Raw genomic sequence first — 22,705 nt, forward strand, 5'->3', positions numbered from 1 at the left:
AATACATTTGATTTGATTTGGAAGGAATTTACAAAAAAACAGAGCAAATAGAATGCTATTTGGCCCTAAACAGAGAGTTCACAGTGGCAGAATACTTGACCGCTGTGACTGACCCAAACTTAAGGAAAGCTTAGACTATGTACAGACTCTGTGAGCATAGCCTTGCTATTGAGAAAGGCCTCCGGAGGCAGACCTGGCTCTGCCCACTGAGCTGCACTTTCTAACCTCCCGTCAAATGTATGACCATATTAGAGACACATATTTCCTTCAGATTACACAGATCCATAAAGAATTTGAAAACAAACACCATTTTTATAAACTCCCATATCTACTGGGTGAAATACCACAGTGTGACATTGCAGCAGCAAGATGTGTGACCTGTTGCCCATATTTATTTATTTTCCCTTTTGTACTTGAACTATTTGCAGATAATATGACATTTGATGTCTCTATTCTTTTGGAACTTTTGTGAGTGTAATGTTTACTGTTCATTTTTATTGTTTATTCCACTTTTATTTATTATCTACTTGACTTGCTTTGGCAATGTTAACACATTTTTCCCATGCCAATAAAGCCCTTTTATTGAATTGATATGGGGAGAGAGGGGGAGATGGGGGAGAGAGAGAGAGGGAGAGAGGAAGAAAGGGAGAGAGGGGGAGATGGGGGAGAGAGGGAGAGGGAGAGAGGGGGAGATGGGGGAGAGAGAGAGAAAGAAAGAAAGACAGAGAGACCTTTTTTATTATCTATTTCACTTGCTTTGGCAATGTTTCCCATGCCAATAAAGTCCTTCAATTGAAATTGAGAGAGGGAGAGAGAGACCGAGAGAGGGAGAGAGGGGGAGAGGGGGAGAGAGGGAGATGGAGATTAGGGAGAGAGGGAGATGGAGAGAGAGAGGGGAAGAGGGAGGTATAATGAGAGAGGGAGACAGAGAGAGGGGGAGAAGGAGATAGAGGGGGAGAGGGGGACAGAGGGGGAGAGGGAGATCAGGGAGAGAGGGGGAGATGGAGGAGAGGGAGGTACAAGGAGAGAGGGAGACAGAGAGAGACAGAGAGATGGGGAGGAAGAGAGGGAGAAGGAGAGAGGGAGAGAGAGCGTAGAGGAGTGTCAGAAGAAAAACTCAAAGAGGAGAGGAGAATTCAAAGACAAACATAAACATAAATTCACAACACATAGAGAACCAGGAGTCCCAGCTAAAGCTAACGAGGTGAGGTCTATACAGATGGCCTGAGTCCCAAATGGCACCCTTTGGGCTCTGGTCAAAAGTAGTGCACTATATAGAGAAAGGGTGTCATTTGGGATGCTGTCTCCATGCAGGCATGAAGTGGAATCATTCTCCCATAACAATACGTCAGCACAGGCAGTACCCTCTCTGAATGAGGTTGTTCCATACAGGCAGTACAATCTCTGAATGAGGTTGTTCCATACAGGCAGTACCCTCTTTGAATGAGGTTGTTCCATACAGGCAGTACATTCTCTGAATAAGGTTGTTCCATACAGGCAGTACATTCTCTGAATGAGGTTGTTGCATACAGGCAGTACATTCTCTGAATGAGGTTGGTCCATACAGGCAGTACCCTCTCTGAATGAGGTTGTTCCATACAGACAGTACATTCTCTGAATGAGGTTGGTCCATACAGGCAGTACCCTCTCTGAATGAGGTTGTTCCATACAGGCAGTACATTCTCTGAATGAGGTTGGTCCATACAGGCAGTACCCTCTCTGAATGAGGTTGGTCCATACAGGCAGTACATTCTCTGAATGAGGTTGGTCCATACAGGCAGTACCCTCTCTGAATGAGGTTGTTCCATACAGACAGTACATTCTCTGAATGAGGTTGGTCCATACAGGCAGTACATTCTCTGAATGAGGTTGGTCCATACAGACAGTACATTCTCTGAATGAGGTTGGTCCATACAGGCAGTACATTCTCTGAATGAGGTTGGTCCATACAGGCAGTACAGTCTCTGAATGAGGTTGGTCCATACAGGCAGTACATTCTCTGAATGAGGTTGGTCCATACAGGCAGTACAGTCTCTGAATGAGGTTGTTCCGTACATGAATGCATGTTCAGGAAGTATGCTTTATATCCAGTAATCTACAGGTGGCTGGGTACAGGTACATACTGTACAATGGGTACCATTAGACACGCCTCATGGACCAAATGGATTTGAAAAGACCTGACATTATCAACCATAGGGGTCAAGGGTTATACAGTGTGGCAGATCTATAGACCACAAACTGACTGTGACTCACCCCTTTGATAACCAATCACAGCCTTGACCCAGTCAACATGACCCCTCCTCTCCTGTTCCCCCCCCCCCCCCCTCCTCCTTTTCCTTCCCAAGCCTTCCAACTCAGAGGTAATCTTTGCTGTGTTAATAGTATAATACATCATGTCCACTGGCTGCCTCTTTCTGCTCCATGCTCTCCCCCATAAGGGACTACACACAGCAGAGAAAACACGCTGAAAACACAGAAATTACCATTCCGGCCATTTTCAGAACAGCGTGCTGCCATTCCCGGGAGGGAAGCAGGACTCCACTGCCTGTGTAATGTGTGTGTGCCTGCATTGTGTATGTTGATGTATGGCGCAGGGATCTGACCTGAGCCCTAAAGGACGATTATACATCCAGACTAGACAGCTATGGCTTTGCCCTGTGTGCTTTAGGTCAGTTTGACAGAATCAATGGTTCAATTAACGTGGAGACCAGGCCCAAAACAAAGATACTAATCAACCCATCTCTCTGTGAGGAGAGTGTGTGTGTAGCCAGGGCAGTGTGTGTGTGTGTGTGTGTGTGTGTGTGTGTGTGTGTGTGTGTGTGTGTGTGAGTGAGTGAGTGAGTGAGTGAGTGAGTGAGTGAGTGAGTGAGTGAGTGAGTGAGTGAGTGAGTGAGTGAGTGAGTGAGTGAGTGAGTGAGAGAGAGGGATAGTGAGGGAGAGAGAGAGAGTAGGAGTGAAAGATAGAGAGAGAGAGAGAGAGAGAGAGAGAGAGACTTTTGGTCTTTCTTTATGAAAACATTCTCAATTCATTTAAAACTCACCCCCCCACTCCTAAAATAAAAAATACAAATATATCCTTGTACTGCATACATGTACCATACTCACCTTTCCATCTACCACATGATACAAATCCCCATACACAAAAACCCTCTCCTACAACCGTATATCCAAAACATCTTCCCCAGCAATACAGACAGCCCCCCCAACACACCATATCTCCTCAAACATCTCCACACATTTGATCATTTTATAGAACTCAAACTCAACCCTAAGGCGCGCAGAGACCATCCCATTAAACAGTAGTAAATGGTCTGTTATCCCCCCCACCTTTGACCCTGTTCCTCCTTGTTAGCCAAATAGCTAACTTTGCCTGAGCAAACAGAAAATTCAACAAAACACATTTTTCTTTCTCCAATACCTGTATCCCATTATAAACATCCCAACAGCAAAAACCACCCCCAACCTGTCACACAGACATTCCAACAGCAAACACCACCTCCAACCTGTCACACAGACATTCCAACAGAGACATTAATGACATTAACCTGGTGCACACAGAAAACACATGAATCACAGTTTCTTTCATTTGACAGAAAGGACACCCCTGCCCAATTCCCGGATCAACCCGTGCCAACCAGCTGTTAGTGGCCAGGGCTCCATGAAGAACCCTCCACTGGAGGTCCCCTGACCTCTTTGGTACTGGGGGTTTGTAGAGCGCCCTCCATCTAAAACCCACCATACTCTCCGCCCCACATACCCCCTGCCACTGATGTGCCTTCACTCCTGTTAGGCCTCTAATGCTCCTAACCTTAACGCAGAGGTTGTAGAGGGCTTTACCTCCCACCCCCTCAAACTCCCCCAGGCTCGGAGTGTTAAAATCTAACAAGTCCTCCAGACCCCCTTGCCAGTCTCCAGTCTCTGCCGTCACCTGCAGTGGCGGGAACATTGGTGGCCCCTCTCCCTTTGGCCTCTCAAACACCCCCCTTACCAGCTCAGACAGTGCCTCCTGGTCCTCCTCCAGGAATCTCTCCAGCAGCCTAAGAGACGTTATTCCTGTTTGTTGTGCCAGGACTTACAGGGTTTTCCACCCCTCCTCTCCCAGCAGTCGCTGGTCATCCAGCCTTTGTAAACCCCCTGCCATCAGTTGCCTCTGCAGGGTGGCCGACTGAACTGATCTCAAAGGGATGGCTGGGTTGTGGAAGATAGGCTCCTCCCACACCCACTGCCCAGGCTCCACACCCCCTTCTCGTGTGGGCCTTAGCAGCTGCCAGGCCCTCAGCACCGCAGAGTAAAACTCTGAGAGACCTGCTGTACTCAGCCTCTCCAGATTCATGAGGAACAGCTGCCGGTCCAACCCTAATCCGCCAGCTCTCCTCAGCAGCGCGCATGCTGGTTCCCTCCAGCCAACATCAGTGTGGTACAGCAGTCTCTGCACCGCCTTTAGTCGGAAAGCAGCCATCCTGCTCTCCAGTTCCACCAGGCCCTGTCCTCCTTCGTGGACGGTCATGTACAAAACTGCTGCCTTCAGCCAGTGATGTCCCGACCAAAAGAAGTCCACCAGCTTGCGTTGCAGGTCTGCAAGCAGACCGGCGGGGGGGTTGAGGACAGCCAGTTTATGCCACAAGGAAGATGCCACCAGGTTGTTGATTATCAGCACCCTCCCTCTATATGACACTTGGGACAGGAGCCACCTCCACCTGGCCAGTCTTGACACCACTGCCTGTGACAGCCCCTCCCAGTTCTTGCTGACCCACCGCTCTGAGCCCAGGTACACCCCCAACACTTTAAGCCCTTCACAACCCCACTGCAAACCCCCTGGAAGCAGAGGAGGAGCCCTATCCCCCCATGCCCCACATAACAGAGCTTTGCTCTTTCCCCAGTTTACCTTAGCTGATGAAGCTCCCTCGTACACCTTCAGACTGGTCTCTAGTTCCTGCATATCTTGCCCATCCCTGACCATCACAGAAACATCATCTGCATATGCTGAGACTGCTATTCCTGTCACCACATCCATGCCTGTCCAGCACACTCCCCGCAGTCTCCTGCGTAGCAGTCCTAAAAAAGGCTCAATGGCTAGTGTGTACAGCTGCCCAGATAGAGGGCATCCTTGTCTAATGCCCCGTCTCACCCAGACTGGCCTACTGAGCCCCCCTCCCACCTTAACCATACATGACGCCCCAGCATACAACAGCTTCACACAGGTCACAAAACTCTTCCCAAACATCACATTAAACAGATACTCATGATCCACTCTATCAAAAGCCTTCTCTTGATCTAAAGAGACCAGTCCAAAGTTCACATTAGAACCTCTCGACAAGTCCAACATGTCCCTAATCAAGAACAAGTTGTCCGTGATTGAGCGTCCCGGTACACAATATGTCTGGTCCTTGTGTATTATAGAGTCCAGATGGGACTTCAGTCTGTTAGAGAGGACCTTGGCAAAAATCTTGTAGTCCGCACAGAGTAATGCCACAGGCCTCCAGTTCTTAAGTTCACACAAGTCCCCTTTTTTGGGCAGGAGAGTCAGAGCCGCCCGACGGCAGCTCATCGGCAACTCTCTTACCCCGACGCATTCACGCAACACGCAAAAGAAATCCTGTCCAATTGTTCCCCAGAATTTTTTGTAAAATTCCACTAGAAGTCCATCGACCCCGGGTGCACGACCGGGGGACATCTGTGTTACTGCCTCTGCCAGTTCATGTGACAACAGAGGAATGTCCATTTCATCCCTCTGTGCCTGAGAGAGCTTAGGGAGTCCTGCGAACAAGACCTGAGCACACATAGGATCACACATTTCTGCCCTATACAATTCAGTATAAAACTCCACAGTCCGCTCCCGCATCTCCCCCACCACAGAGGTCACCCGCCAGTCAGACAGCCGTAGACAATGCATACCCTTGGCTTCACTGCTCTGTCTTTCCAAACCAAAGAAGAAGGAGCTGGGAGCATCCATCTCCTTGAGCATGGAGAACCTGGCTCTTACGAGTGCTCCCTTTGCTTTAACCTGGAAAAAACTGCCCAGGTCTCTACGTAATTCGGCTAAGTTAGCCTGGAGGCCTACATTGCCTTGCCCCACCATCTCTACCTCCATCTCACTAATACACCGCTCTAGTTCCCCCAATACTCTCCTAGCCTCTGAGGATGAGAGAGCTGTGTACTGTTGACAGAAAAGCCGAATTTGCACTTTCCCCACATCCCACCATTGACTCAGAGACTCATACTCCTCTCTTCGCTGCCCCCATCTTTCCCAAAAAGTCTGGAAACCTGAGCAAAAAGTGGCATCTTGTAAGAGCTTTACATTGAACTTCCAATAAGATGCCTGCCGGGGCCCTGGTGAAATAGACAGCCGAGCCATGGTTATGTGTTGATCTGAAAACCCCACTGGGAGAATGGTAGCACCCAGCAGCCTATTGCTCTGATTCCTGGACATGTAAAAACGATCAAGTCGAGCTGCACTCACCCTAGCCCCAAAAACCTTCACCCACGTATACTGTCTTGTGTTTGGATGTTTAGTTCTCCAAACATCCACTAGGTCGAACTGATTAATGATGTCCCTTAACACTCCCACTGACACTGAATGAGGCTCTTCCCCATTTCTGTCTTTTGTCAAATCCATTGTACAGTTCCAGTCCCTCCGATCACCAGCGTCTCCTCAGGCGCTACCTGTGAGAGTTCCTGTCCCCTCCGATCACCAGCGTCTCCTCAGGCGCTACTTGTGAGAGTTCCTGTCCCCTCAGACCACCAGCGTCTCCTCAGGCGCTACCTGTGAGAGTTCCTGTCCCCTCAGACCACCAGCGTCTCCTCAGGCGCTACCTGTCAGAGTTCCTGTCTAAGACTCCCAAATAGAACCCCTCTTTCTCTCCCTGTGTTAGGCGCATACACATTTATAAAGACAAAACACATGTTGTTAATTTCTGCTTTAACAACAAGCAACCTACCCCTACACACCTCCTTTGAGGAGCAAATTTTTACAGCCAGACCCGGTGCAAAAAGTACTGCCACCCCTGCACTAAGATTTGTCCCATGGCTCAACACACTTGCCCCTTTCCACCAGAGCCCCCAATCAACTTCATTCACCACATCACTATGCGTCTCCTGCAGAAACAACACCTGTACTTTTTTTTGTTTTACATATTCACCCAACACACTCCTCTTTCCCGCATCTCTGGCGCCATTTATATTTAGCGAGCCTACCCAAAGAGTCTCCATAAGAAGTGGGAGAAAAGCCAGCAGAGAAATAGACCAATAGCAAAGCACAAAAAGCCCCAGTGTCAGTAAGAAATTAAACATTTAAACAGTGTCTGAAGGTAAACCTTTACGCACTGTTGTGACCCACTTCCTCAACCTAAACCGTTTCCTGGGTGAGAGGATACCATGCCCCTCATTTGTCATAGCATGTTGTACTGATCTTACAAACTTTCTAGGATCAGGAAAAAAAGCCTCAAGATTAACTTTTTTCCCCTTAGTCTCATTCAGGAACCTTGTCAGTTCTCTCAACGTGTACTTAGACCCCTCTGGTTGACTGGCTGTCAGCTCCGGGCCAATTGAAGAGGAGTCTGAAAAAAATAACTCCTCATCCTCTTCCTCAGACTCACTTTCCTCCTCTTCTCTATCTCCCACCCTGACCACCTGCCCTTTCTCTCTGGTTAGGGCCTCACCCACAGCAACAGGCAACATTTCCATGGTGCCTTTGTCCACACCCTTTTTCCTTTTCCTCTTGACACCCTCCTCCTCCCCCCTAATCTCTTATACTTCCCCACTATACTCTCCTCATCCACTAGAATAACCTGACTAGACGCAGTATCATCTGCACCACCCTCCATAGCATGACTAGGGCCAGCCTCAGCTACACCACCCTCCATAGCATGACTAGGGCCAGCCTCAGCTACACCACCCTCCATAGCATGACTAGGCCCAGCATCATCTGCACCACCCTCCATAGCATGACTAGGGCCAGCCTCAGCTACACCACCCTCCATGGCATGACTCGGCCCAGCATCATCTGCACCACCCTCCATAGCATGTCTAGGCCCAGCCTCAGCTACCCCACCATCTCTAGCCTGACTAGACCCAGCCTCTGCTTCTCCGCCATCTCTAGCCTGACTAGACCCAGCCTCCACTACCCTACCATCTCTAGCCTGACTAGACCCAGCCTCTGCTTCTCCACCATCTCTAGCCTGACTAGACCCAGCCTCCACTACCCTACCATCTCTAGCCTGACTAGGCCCAGCCTCATCTACACCACCATCTCTAGCCTGACTAGACCCAGCCTCTGCTTCTCCACCATCTCTAGCCTGACTAGACCCAGCCTCCACTACCCTACCATCTCTAGCCTGACTAGGCCCAGACTCATCTACACCACCATCTCTAGACTGACTAGACCCAGCCTCCGATACACTACCATCTCTAGCCTGACTAGGCCCAGCCTCATCTACACCACCATCTCTAGCCTGACTAGACCCAGCCTCTGCTTCTCCACCATCTCTAGCCTGACTAGACCCAGCCTCCACTACCCTACCATCTCTAGCCTGACTAGACCCAGCCTCTGCTTCTCCACCATCTCTAGCCTGACTAGACCCAGACTCCACTACCCTACCATCTCTAGCCTGACTAGGCCCAGCCTCCACTACCCTACCATCTCTAGCCTGACTAGACCCAGCCTCTGCTTCTCCACCATCTCTAGCCTGACTAGACCCAGCCTCCACTACCCTACCATCTCTAGCCTGACTAGGCCCAGCCTCATCTACACCACCATCTCTAGCCTGACTAGGCCCAGCCTCATCTACACCACCATCTCTAGCCTGACTAGGCCCAGCCTCTGCTGTCTGCATCTCCTTACCCCCTGCATTTTGACCTCGATTTCTATGGCCTTTATGTGGGCACGCAAAACTCTTGTGCCCCAAATCCCCACATTCAAAACACCGTAGACTATCTGTGCTGCCAAAACCTGCATAGAGCCCCTCCCCATGCCTCACTTTAAAATGCACATTTAGCTGTTGCTCATTATTGTTCAGAAACATAAACACTTGCCTCCTGAACGAAACAACGTGCTTAACGGCATCTGCCTGAAAACCTGCTGACAGTACACGGAAACCGCTAGCAAACTTACCAAAACGACTCAGCTCTTTCCTAATTTGATCATCCGTAATAAACGGAGGCAAATTTGCCACTACAACTCTTGTTGAAGGGGTAGAGAGAGGTGAAATTGACACCAACACATCCCTTACAAATATTCCGCTAGCAATTAGCCTACCGACCAAATTAACCCTTTTCATGAACACAACCACAGCTTTGTTCATTCTAGAAGCAGAATGTATAAACTCAGCTCCTACCTGTTCACCGACCGCGAGCAGAACCTCCTCCACCTTAACTCCGTTCTCAGGAACACACCTGAATCCATGCTGTATCGACAGCGTCTCCTCCGCGCTAGGCTGAGAAGCCATTGCGCACACTACACCTTCCAAACCCCAGGAAAGTTACTCTGTCCTCTTCCACCCTAACTTTGAAAAAAAACTTTGGATACCGCTAAAAACAAATATTGCATTAACCCTCCACCATAGAAAATAACTAAGAAAATAAGAATCAAGAAAGTTAGTTAGGATAGAGCTCTCCACACCAAACACTCAAACTCCAAAAACTCCCAGCATGCACCGAGAGAGAGAGAGAGAGGGAGAGAGAGAGAGAGAGGGAGAGAAAGAAAGAGAGAGAGAGAGAGAGAGAGAGAGTAGGAGTGAAAGAGAGAGAGAGAGAGAGAGAGTAGGAGAGAGAGAGAGAGAGAGAGTGAGAGAGAGAGAGAGAGAGAGTAGGAGTGAAAGAAAGAGAGAGAGAGAGAGAGAGAGAGAGAGGGAGAGAGAGAGTAGGAGAGAGAGAGAGAAAGAGATAATCATTCTTACATATGGCCTGAAAAACATTCAGAAGTTAGGGCAGATATACGAGATGATGTTAATGAAGACGTGATTTCCTCATGCTTGGTCGTTATTCTGAACCTGATGGAAGAGCAGGCTGTTCTCAGAGTTTACTCAGTACCACAACAAACAATAAACAAACCAGACAACACATATGTCAGAGATGAAAGGAGACGCCGGGCTGTCTAAATATGGTAGACCTACTATGTGTGAAGTGAAACCCACAGCCACCTGAGCTTTCACGGCAAGAGCAGACGCTGTGGTGGGACACTTCAGTCAGACGCTGTGGTGGGACACTTCAGTCGGAAGCTGTGGTGGGACACTTCAGTCAGAAGCTGTGGTGGGACACTTCAGTCAGAAGCTGTGGTGGGACACTTCAGTCAGAAGCTGTGGTGGGAGACTTCAGTCAGAAGCTGTGGTGGGACACTTCAGTCAGAAGCTGTGGTGGGACACTTCAGTCGGAAGCTGTGGTGGGAGACTTCAGTCAGAAGCTGTGGTGGGACACTTCAGTCAGAAGCTGTGGTGGGACACTTCAGTCAGAAGCTGTGGTGGGACACTTCAGTCGGAAGCTGTGGTGGGACACTTCAGTCAGAAGCTGTGGTGGGAGACTTCAGTCAGAAGCTGTGGTGGGAGACTTCAGTCAGAAGCTGTGGTGGGACACTTCAGTCAGAAGCTGTGGTGGGAGACTTCAGTCAGAAGCTGTGGTGGGAGACTTCAGTCGGAAGCTGTGGTGGGAGACTTCAGTCAGAAGCTGTGGTGGGAGACTTCAGTCAGAAGCTGTGGTGGGACACTTCAGTCAGAAGCTGTGGTGGGACACTTCAGTCGGAAGCTGTGGTGGGAGACTTCAGTCAGAAGCTGTGGTGGGACACTTCAGTCGGAAGCTGTGGTGGGAGACTTCAGTCGGAAGCTGTGGTGGGAGACTTCAGTCAGAAGCTGTGGTGGGACACTTCAGTCAGAAGCTGTGGTGGGAGACTTCAGTCAGAAGCTGTGGTGGGAGACTTCAGTCGGAAGCTGTGGTGGGACACTTCAGTCAGAAGCTGTGGTGGGAGACTTCAGTCGGAAGCTGTGGTGGGAGACTTCAGTCGGAAGCTGTGGTGGGAGACTTCAGTCAGAAGCTGTGGTGGGACACTTCAGTCAGAAGCTGTGGTGGGACACTTCAGTCAGAAACTGTGGTGGGAGACTTCAGTCGGAAGCTGTGGTGGGAGACTTCAGTCGGAAACTGTGGTGGGAGACTTCAGTCGGAAGCTGTGGTGGGACACTTCAGTCAGAAGCTGTGGTGGGACACTTCAGTCAGAAGCTGTGGTGGGAGACTTCAGTCGGAAGCTGTGGTGGGACACCAGTCGGATCATTCATGAGAATACAGTGGAATCTGAAAACATGGCCTGCTTTTCCAATAGCACCATGTCGTGCACTACCTTTCACCAGGGCCCACAGGACGCTACATAGGAGAACTGAGTTTAATAAATATGAAATCCCTGGATCGTTAGCGGGATATGGTTGAGGGCAAACACTGCATAATCAGCTTGTGGTTGTGTAACCACAGAGCCATCCATGTACAGTGTTACATAGTTCAGCAGAAACCACTGAGGGTGGACTGTCAATGGAACTCCATGTGTACACTGAAAGTTCCAAGTGAGTTAGGAGTCTAGTTAGGAAATTCTAGGAAGGATAACAATCTTGAAATGTTTGACTACAAAATTGAGGAGAGTTTACTGAACCCTGCAGTGTATATCATGTGAGGAGATGAGGATGAGAGATAGAAAGGTGAAGAATATAGGAGACAGGAGGAGCTGATGGTGATGTGGTGAAGAGAGGAAGAGAGAAGAGATATGTTTCAGTGTGGTGGACTGCGGTGGGCTATCCCTCCACCTCTCTGACAGACCAGTCAATGGGTTTAATCAGCCCAGTGCATCCCAAATGACACTCTATTCCCTAGTTTACTACTTTTGACAGAGCCCAGGTCAAATGCAGTGCACTGCATAGGGAATATGGTGCAATTTGGGACGCAGTTAGGGAAGCGTGCAGACCGATTGACTGTCTCCAACAAAAACAATGAATTTGCCTTTACCTGGACTGGAGAGGCCCCTCTCTCTCTGTCTTGGCTTTAAGGAGAGATAGTATGAAAGGATTTTAAATGAGATGAGAGCATACTGTATGTCAGGGTACCCCAACTGGTGACCTGCAGGTAGTTTTATTTGGCCCACATAGCCTGTTTTCTGATAAAAAAATTAAAAAATAAATAAATATAGATATTTTGTATTATTATTGTTGAACATAAGACTGTAAAAACACCAGGAAATCCGGTCCAAGTGATTTTTATTTAAGAAATCTGTTCCCATGTGTGATAGAGACACGTGATCACATACAAATGTAATTATTATGTTTTAGTCAAACATTATATCTGTTTGGGCTTCTTGCGTTTAATTTACAGTCTACAAATGATTTGTAATTATGTTCTGGCTCCCCGACCATCCTGTGGCTGAATGTAGTTGATGATCTGGACTGGGGATGCCCCATCCCCGCTCTCTGTCTTAGCATGAAGGAGAGATAGTTGGAAAGGATATTAAACTAAATGAGAGCATTCTGTCTATGCTACTATAGGATGGATATGTGCATTTCATTCATCTGACCCTCCGAAAATATAATAATGTTTCTCAATGGGAAGTCAAGCATTGATTCACAGTAACACTCTAAACCCAACATGGCTAATTTTAATATATTGACAACTGTACATTGTATTTTTGTTAACACCGCATATTTATATACTGGATTCTTGACATAGCTCACTCAATATATCTGCCGCTTATCTTGTGTCAATTCTCCCGGTGTACATACGTATAGATTACATTTTACTACTGCTAAATTGTTATTTCTATATTATGAGAGGAACCAGGATATGCAGGGTCAGTAGAGTGCTATAGGCCTACTGTATGATGAGGAACTAGGATATGCAGGGTCAGTAGAGTGCTATAGGCCTACTGTATGATGAGAGGAACTAGGATATGCAGGGTCAGTAGAGTGCTATAGGCCTACTGTATGATGAGGAACTAGGATATGCAGGGTCAGTAGAGTGCTATAGGCCTACTGTATTATGAGGAACTAGGATATGCAGGGTCAGTAGAGTGCTGTAGGCCTACTGTATTATGAGAGGAACTAGGATATGCAGGGTCAGTAGAGTGCTATAGGCCTACTGTATGATGAGAGGAACTAGGATATGCAGGGTTAGTAGAGTGCTATAGGCCTACTGTATGATGAGAGGAACTAGGATATGCAGGGTCAGTAGAGTGCTATAGGCCTACTGTATGATGAGAGGAACCAGGATATGCAGGGTCAGTAGAGTGCTATAGGCCTACTGTATGATGAGAGGAACTAGGATATGCAGGGTCAGTAGAGTGCTATAGGCCTACTGTATTATGAGGAACTAGGATATGCAGGGTCAGTAGAGTGCTATAGGCCTACTGTATTATGAGGAACTAGGATATGCAGGGTCAGTAGAGTGCTGTAGGCCTACTGTATGATGAGAGGAACTAGGATATGCAGGGTCAGTAGAGTGCTGTAGGCCTACTGTATGATGAGAGGAACCAGGATATGCAGGGTCAGTAGAGTGCTATAGGCCTACTGTATTATGAGGAACTAGGATATGCAGGGTCAGTAGAGTGCTATAGGCCTACTGTATTATGAGGAACTAGGATATGCAGGGTCAGTAAAGTGCTGTAGGAGGCCTACTGTATGATGAGAGGAACTAGGATATGCAGGGTCAGTAGAGTGCTATAGGCCTACTGTATTATGAGGAACTAGGATATGCAGGGTCAGTAGAGTGCTGTAGGCCTACTGTATGATGAGAGGAACTAGGATATGAAGGGTCAGTAGAGTGCTGTAGGCCTACTGTATGATGAGAGGAACTAGGATATGCAGGGTCAGTAGAGTGCTATAGGCCTACTGTATGATGAGAGGAACTAGGATATGCAGGGTCAGTAGAGTGCTGTAGGCCTACTGTATGATGAGAGGAACCAGGATATGCAGGGTCAGTAGAGTGCTGTAGGCCTACTGTATGATGAGAGGAACTAGGATATGCAGGGTCAGTAGAGTGCTGTAGGCCTACTGTATGATGAGAGGAACCAGGATATGCAGGGTCAGTAGAGTGCTGTAGGCCTACTGTATGATGAGAGGAACTAGGATATGTAGGGTCAGTAGAGTGCTGTAGGCCTACTGTATGATGAGAGGAACCAGGATATGCAGGGTCAGTAGAGTGCTGTAGGCCTACTGTATGATGAGAGGAACTAGGATATGCAGGGTCAGTAGAGTGCTGTAGGCCTACTGTATTATGAGGAACTAGGATATGCAGGGTCAGTAGAGTGCTATAGGCCTACTGTATGATGAGAGGAACTAGGATATGCAGGGTCAGTAGAGTGCTGTAGGCCTACTGTATGATGAGAGGAACCAGGATATGCAGGGTCAGTAGAGTGCTGTAGGCCTACTGTATGATGAGAGGAACTAGGATATGCAGGGTCAGTAGAGTGCTGTAGGCCTACTGTATTATGAGGAACTAGGATATGCAGGGTCAGTAGAGTGCTATAGGCCTACTGTATGATGAGAGGAACTAGGATATGCAGGGTCAGTAGAGTGCTATAGGCCTACTGTATGATGAGAGGAACTAGGATATGCAGGGTCAGTAGAGTGCTATAGGCCTACTGTATGATGAGAGGAACTAGGATATGCAGGGTCAGTAGAGTGCTGTAGGCCTACTGTATTATGAGGAACTAGGATATGCAGGGTCAGTAGAGTGCTGTAGGCCTACTGTATTATGAGGAACTAGGATATGCAGGGTCAGTAGAGTGCTGTAGGCCTACTCTATGATGAGAGGAACCAGGATATGCAGGGTCAGTAGAGTGCTGTAGGCCTACTGTATGATGAGAGGAACCAGGATATGCAGGGTCAGTAGAGTGCTGTAGGCCTACTGTATGATGAGAGGAACTAGGATATGCAGGGTCAGTAGAGTGCTATAGGCCTACTGTATGATGAGAGGAACTAGGATATGCAGGGTCAGTAGAGTGCTATAGGCCTACTGTATTATGAGAGGAACCAGGATATGCAGGGTCAGTAGAGTGCTATAGGCCTACTCTATGATGAGAGGAACCAGGATATGCAGGGTCAGTAGAGTGCAGTCCTGGGATCCATCATTATGCACACCTGCACGTCATCATGAGGCACACCTGGACTCCATTACCTCACGTATTACCTCCCCTATATCTGCCACTCCCTTAGGTTTTTTCCCCGGTCAGTATTGTTCCTGTGTTTATGTGTAGAATCTGCTGTTATGTTGTCCTACTTCAGTTCTCCCTCTACTTTAGGCAACAGATGAGAGCCCCCACCGTGAGAGGTCTAAGGCTGCCATGGTTATATCTCTGCTGACTGGACGGGCGTTGGAATGTGTCACGGCTGTCTGGGAGAGAGGATGAGCTAGATTCATATGAGGGGTTCATGACTCTGTTCAAATGCATCCTCGATCATCCCCCGGAGGGCAGAGAGGGAGGTGGCCATCGCAATGAGTGCGTCCAGGGAGAGGTTGTCGCCTCGACAGGCCAGTTCCGTCTGGACCACCTCACGCAGACCTCTTCTGAATAGGTACTCTCATCGCTTCTCTCCATCCCTCAGTGAACACTCTGGATCAGAGCCTGAACCTATGGAGGTAGGGGTCACACACTTCCCTGCGGCGGAGCGATGCAGACGGAGGCAGCTGGTGCTCTCACTGTATTGTGGTCAAGGAGGGCACCAGCTCCAGCGGTGTCCGGCAGTTCCTAATCCGTGATCCACAAGAGCAGAGGGACGGTCACGTGATCTTCCACCTCCTGGGGCAGGAGTGATTATTCCATCTTCATCACTCTCTGCTAAACTCTTTTTGGTGTCCATCACACCAGTTGACTGTCCTTCATGTACGGTGTCTACAGCATTAGTGTATTCCGGTGCCACTGGGAACTTCATTGACCAGACCCTTGCCTACTCTCTTAACATCATCTCATACCCGCTCCTCTCTTCTTTCCCGGTTCAAGCCCTCGATAATCGGCCACTAGGATCCGGAAACATCCCACACATCACACAACCACTCACCCTCACCATGGAGTCCGTTCATCAGGAGAACATCCCCTTCTTCACCACCAGTGCACCAGATTTTCCTCGGCCTCCCTTGGCTTCAACGCCATAACCCCACCATTTCATGGTCGAGGATGAGAATCACAGACAGGTTACCCAAATGAAGGAGGACCTGCTTCCCCATCCCCTGTGGTTCCACGTCGGTTGAGAGTCCTTTGGTTGCCCTTCAGCCCAACATCCCAGAGGTATACCAGGACCTGTGGGAGGTATTCTCCAAGTCTTCCTCCTCACTTCACTCACGTTTGAGCAGTCCTGGAACGCCTCCTGGCTAATCACCTGTTTGTCAAGGCTGAGAAGTACTAATTTCATCAGAAGGCTGTCTCCTTTTCAGGCTACCAAACCAGCCCGCAGGGAGTGAGGATAGATGACAAGAAGGTAGATGCAGTCAGGTCATGGCCAGTCCCAACCACCTTAAAGGGGTTACAACGGTTTTTGGGGTTTGCCAATTTCTACCACCGTTTCATCAGGAACTTCAGCTCCGTCACCACCTCTCTCAAGTCAATGGTGGTCCCCGTAGGTTTGTGTGGAGCCCAGCAGCCGACGAGGCCTTCCGTCTACTCAAGGGCCGTTTCAACTCCGCCTTATTGCTCAAACACCCAGATCCCATGATATCCTTTGTGGTGGAGGTGGACGCTTCAGATGTGGGTGTGGGGGCAGTTCTGTCTCAACAACAAGATAATCCACAGAAATTGTATTCTTGTGCATATTACTCTAAGAAACTGTCCCCTACTGAGAGGAATTACGACATCAGTGATCGAATGCTCCTGGCGGTGAAGTTGGCATTAGAGGTGTGGAGACACTGGCTGGAGGGCTCCAAGGAAACATTCATCATCCTCACTGACCATCTGAACCTGAAGTACATACAGACAGCGAGGAGGCTGAATCATTATGCACACATTATGCACACCTACACGTCATCATGAGGCACACCTGGACTCTATTACCTCACGTATTACCTCCCCTATATCTGCCACTCCCTTAGGTTTTTTCCCCGGTCAGTATTGTTCCTGTGTTTATGTGTAGAATCTGCTGTTATTGTTGTCTCGTTCCATGGTTCACTAAACATTTCACCTGCTTCTTGACTCTCAGCGTCTCCGTTACACTGCTGTATTATGAAAGGAGCTAGGATATGCAGGATCAGTACTGTGTATCTGTATGGGATAAAAAGTAGCACCATTACAATATACCCTTATACATCACAGCCATTAGAATACAGGGCAGCTTGTATCCCCCCCAGTCATCCCGTTTCATTTAGAAAAAAGGGCTTTGTTATTCCTAAATCTTGCCTTAAATTGTATATTCACATATATATTACAAGGTCAAACAGTGTTTCACAATTCTCCATTGATGCAACGAAGATAATGCATGGATGAAGTTTACTAAGAGTGAGTCCCAGATAGAACCCTATTCCCTATGTAGTGCACTACTTCTGACAAGAGCCCTATGGGCCTTTTAGCTAACCCTTCCCCTAACCTTAATTAAGCCTTCTAGTTAACCCTATCCCTAGTTAAAGCTTTCCTTAACCCTAACCGTAATCCTTTAACTTAACTCCTAACCTTAACCCCTAGCTAATGCTAACAACAAATTGGAATTCGTAACATATTGTAGGAATTGAAATGTGTAACATGTCATACAAAATGGATGATGAACATCCACAAATCAATACTTACCATATGAAACGTAACATATCATACTGAATCGTATTTATCTGATTTACGTACAGAATAATATGAAATGCTCTGAGATGAGGTTGCAGCGTTACACTGGTGCCAAGACCAGTCTTCTTGTCTTTGCTGGACATCTGTTCCACTGGATCAAATCAAATTCTCAATTTCTCTTTTATTGTTTTGCCTGCTGGGACTGTAAAGATGAGCAATAGGTAGATGTCATTGTCATTCAAGGGACTCTTATGAATTTGGCTCAATGACAGATATTTCTACAGTTTCTGTGATATGAACGGACACTGGGTTTAAATGAGGACACCCCCACCCCGCTTACCTTCTCTCATCTGACTAGTGTCCAGTGGGGTCTGGTCTGGATTTTAGGACTTGGCTCTCCAGAGCTCCGGTCTGTAGATACATGAAGATCAGACACACATGAAACCTGGCCTTCCCTGACAATCTTTCTCTACCTTGGTTCCTGCACTACCGTCCCTTCCTCCCTGTAGTACCTCAACCTACCAGAGGGGACGGCACAGTACCAGATTACACTGCCCCATTCACATCACAATACAAGATTACACTGCCCCCATTCACATCACAGTACCAGATTACACTGCCCGATTCACATCACAGTACCAGATTACACTGTCTGCCCCATTCACATCACAGTACCAGATTACACTGCCCCATTCACATCATAGTACCAGATTACACTGCCCCATTCACACCACAGTACCAGATTACATTGACTGCCCCATTCACATCACAGTACCAGATTACACTGCCCCATTCACATCACAGTACCAGATTACACTGTCCCCATTCACACCACAGTACCAGATTACACTGCCCCCATTCACATCACAGTACCAGATTACACTGCTCCATTCACATCATAGTACCAGATTACACTGCCCCATTCACACCACAGTACCAGATTACATTGACTGCCCCATTCACATCACAGTACCAGATTACACTGCCCCATTCACATCACAGTACCAGATTACACTGTCCCCATTCACACCACAGTACCAGATTACATTGACTGCCCCATTCACACCACAGCACAAGATTACACTGACTGCCCCATTCACATCACAGTACCAGATTACACTGCCCCATTCACATCACAGTACCAGATTACATTGACTGCCCCATTCACATCACAGTACCAGATTACACTCCCCCATTCACATCACAGTACCAGATTACACTGTCCCCATTCACACCACAGTACCAGATTACACTGACTGCCCCATTCACATCACAGTACCAGATTACACTGCCCCCATTCACATCACAGTACAAGATTACACTGCCCCATTCACATCACAGTACCAGATTACACTGCCCCATTCACACCACAGTACCAGATTACACTGACTGCCCCATTCACATCACAGTACCAGATTACACTGACTGCCCCATTCATATCACAGTACCAGATTACACTGCCCCATTCACATTACAGTATCAGATTACACTGCCCCCATTCACACCACAGTACCAGATTACACTGCCCCCATGCACATCACCAGATTACACGTCCCCCATTCACATCACAGTAATACATTACGTCCCCCATTCACATCACAGTAATACATTACGGCCCCCATTCACATCACAGTAATACATTACGGCCCCCATTCACATCACAGTAACATAATCCTCCTAACCCATGCAAGGAAAGCTACAATTTGAATCTTCCAAATCCTGAGGAAAAATACAGGATATTATTTGGAAGATTACACTTCCCTTTAGTATCCTTCCATCCCCCTTATTCCATCTCTCTATTCCCCTTTCCTCCCTTCATCCCCCCATCCCAAAGAAAAGGGCTGATGAAGGCATTTGATCACGTACACTTCCGTATTCCTCCCATCGCTCCGTGTCCGTCCCAGGCTGAGATACCGGCGTCGTTAGCTCACCGCAGACCTAATTGGGGCCTGTCTAATAACCCGGGCCCCGGGGGGCCACTCTAATGAACACAGACTATAATTAATGCCATGGTGACGGATATTGCGTTTCTGCCTACAGGACTGGGCCTGTCCCACGCTCGCTGCTCTTACACCAACTTCTCATTTCTTTCTCTCGCTCTATGACTCTCTTCGCTCTCTCCCTTTCTCTCTATCCCTCCTTTTGTGTGTTTGTGCCTCTATGTGTGTGTCTGTATTTGTGTGTGTGTGTCTGTATTTGTGTGTGTGTGTGTCTGTATTTGTGTGTGCGTGTCTGTATTTGTGTGTGTGTGTCTGTATTTGTGTGTGTGTCTGTATTTGTGTGTGTGTCTGTATTTGTGTGTGTGTGTGTCTGTATTTGTGTGTGTGTGTGTCTGTATTTGTGTGTGTGTGTGTCTGTATTTGTGTGTGTGTCTGTATTTGTGTGTGTGTCTGTATTTGTGTGTGTGTGTGTCTGTATTTGTGTGTGTGCGTGTCTGTATTTGTGTGTGCGCGTGTTTGTATTTGTGTGTGTGTCTGTATTTGTGTGTGTGTGTGTATGAGTGCTGTGTCAGTGGGAGTGAAGACCTCTTCTGCCCCTCAGAGAGCGTGCCCAGATCCATACTTTCATCCTTCCAAACTACTGCCACACCTGATGGATACACCCTGGACAGGCCCTTCTCTCTCGAACTCATCTCTCTCTTTTCACATCCGTCTCCCTGCAGCATCTCTCTTTATCAATTTTTCATACCTTCCATGTCTTTACTCCATGCTCTTCTTTCTTCCCCTCGCCATCTTTCTCTCTCCCCCTGTCTCTCTCTACCACCCTCTTTCTTCAAATCAAATCAAATCAAATCAAATTTATTTATATAGCCCTTCGTACATCAGCTGATATCTCAAAGTGCTGTACAGAAACCCAGCCTAAAACCCCAAACAGCAAGCAATGCAGGTGGAGAAGCACGGTGGCTAGGAAAAACTCCCTAGAAAGGCCAATACCTAGGAAGAAACCTAGAGAGGAACCAGGCTATGTGGGGTGGCCAGTCCTCTTCTGGCTGTGCCGGGTGGAGATTATAACAGAACATGGTCAAGATGTTCAATGTTCATAAATGACCAGCATGGTCGAATAATAATAAGGCAGAACAGTTGAAACTAGAGCAGCAGCACAGTCAGGTGGAAGTTGAAACTGGAGCAGCAGCATGGCCAGGTAGACTGGGGACAGCAAGGAGTCATCATGTCAGGTAGTCCTGGGGCATGGTCCTAGGGCTCAGGTCAGTTGAAACTGGAACAGCAGCATGAGAGCATTCCCCTCTCCATCTTTCTCTCTCTCCCTGTCTCTCTCTACCACCCTCTATCTTCCCCTCTCCATCTTTCTCTCTCTCCCTGTCTATCTCTACCACCCTCTTTCTTCCCCTCTCCATCTTTCTCTCTCTCCCTGTCTATCTCTACCACCCTCTATCTTCCCCTCTCCATCTTTCTCTCTCTCCCTGTCTCTCTCTACCACCCTCTTTCTTCCCTCTCCATCTTTCTCTCTCTCCCTGTCTCTCTCTACCACCATCTTTCTTCCCCTCTCCATCTTCTCTCTCTCCCTGTCCTCTCTCTACCACCCTCTTTTCTCCCCTCTCCATCTTTCTCTCTCCCCTGTCTCTCTCTACCACCCTCTTTCTTCCCTTCTCCATCTTTCTCTCTCTCCCTGTCTCTCTCTACCACCCTCTTTCTCTTCCCCTCTCCATCTTTCTCTCTCTCCCTGTCCTCTCTCTAACCACCCTCTTTCTTCCCCTCTCCATCTGTCTCTCTCTCCCTGTCTCTCTCTACCACCCTCTTTCTTCCCCTCTCCATCTTTCTCTCTCTCCCTGTCTCTCTCTACCACCCTCTTTCTTCCCCTCTCCATCTTTCTCTCTCTCCCTGTCTATCTCTACCACCCTCTATCCTTCCCCTCTCCATCTTTCTCTCTCCTCCCCCTGTCTCTCTCTACCCACCCTCTTTCTTCCCCTCTCCCCTCTCCATCTTTCTCCTTCTCTCGCGCCCTGTCTCTCTCTACCACCCTCTTCTTTTCTTCCCCTCTCCATCTGTCTCTCTCTCCCTGTCTTCTCTCGACTACCCTACCACCCTCTTTACCTTCTTCCCTCTCCATCTTCTCTCTCTCCCTTGTCTATCTCTAACCACCCTCTATCTGACAACCTCTCCATCTTTCTCTCGCTCCCTGTCTCTCTCTACCCACCTCTTCTCTTTCACTGCCCCTCTCCATCTTCTCTCTCTCCTGTCTCTCCTCCTGTCTTCTCTTCTTGAAAACCGGGGGTGACCACTCCTTTCTTCACCCTCTCCATCGTTGCTCTCTCCGCCCTATCCTCTCTCCGAACCACCTCTATCTTCTTCCCTCTTCAATCTTTCTCTCTCTCCCTGTCTCTCTCCTAAAACCGACACCTCTTTCTTCCCCTCTCGCACTCTTTCTCTCTCTCCCTGTCTCGTCTCTACCCACCCTCTTTCTTCCCCGCTCCATCTTTCTCTCCTCTCCCCTGTCTCTCTCTACCAGACCACCCTCTGTCTGCCGCCTTCGCCATCTTCTCTCTCTCCCTGTCTCTCTCTACCACCTCTTTCTTCCCTCTCCATCTTTCTCTCTCTCCTGTCTCTCTCTACCACCCTCTTTCTTCCCCTCTCCATTTTCTCTCTCTCCCTGTCTCTCCTACCACCCTCTTTCTTCCCCTCTCCATCTTTCTCTCTCCCCCTGTCTCTCTCTACCACCCTTGCATCCCCTCTCCATCGTTCTCTCTCTCCCTATCTTCTCTACCACCCTCTTTCTTCCCTCTCCATCTTTCTCTCTCCCATCTGTCTCTTCTACCACCCTCTTTCTTCCCTCTCAATCTCTCTCTCTCTCCTGTCTCTCTCTAAACCCTCTTTCTTCCCCTCTCCTATTCTCTCTCTCCTGTCTCTCTCTACCACCCTCTTTCTTCCCCTCTCCATCTTTCTCTCTCTCCCTGTCTCTCTCTACCACCCTCTTTCTTCCCTCTCCATCTTTCTCTCTCCTCTCACTGTCTCTCTCTACCACCCTCTTCTTCCC

General features: G+C 48.3%; 1 pseudogene; it reads left to right on the forward strand.

Moving 5' to 3' along the window:
* Positions 1-15,450: 15,450 nt before the first annotated feature.
* Positions 15,451-22,705, forward strand: part of LOC116354980 (histone-lysine N-methyltransferase PRDM9-like) — a 32,450-nt pseudogene continuing 25,195 nt past the window's right edge.

Source organism: Oncorhynchus kisutch, linkage group LG19 (genome assembly GCF_002021735.2).
Source record: "Oncorhynchus kisutch isolate 150728-3 linkage group LG19, Okis_V2, whole genome shotgun sequence".
Lineage (NCBI taxonomy): Eukaryota > Metazoa > Chordata > Actinopteri > Salmoniformes > Salmonidae > Oncorhynchus > Oncorhynchus kisutch.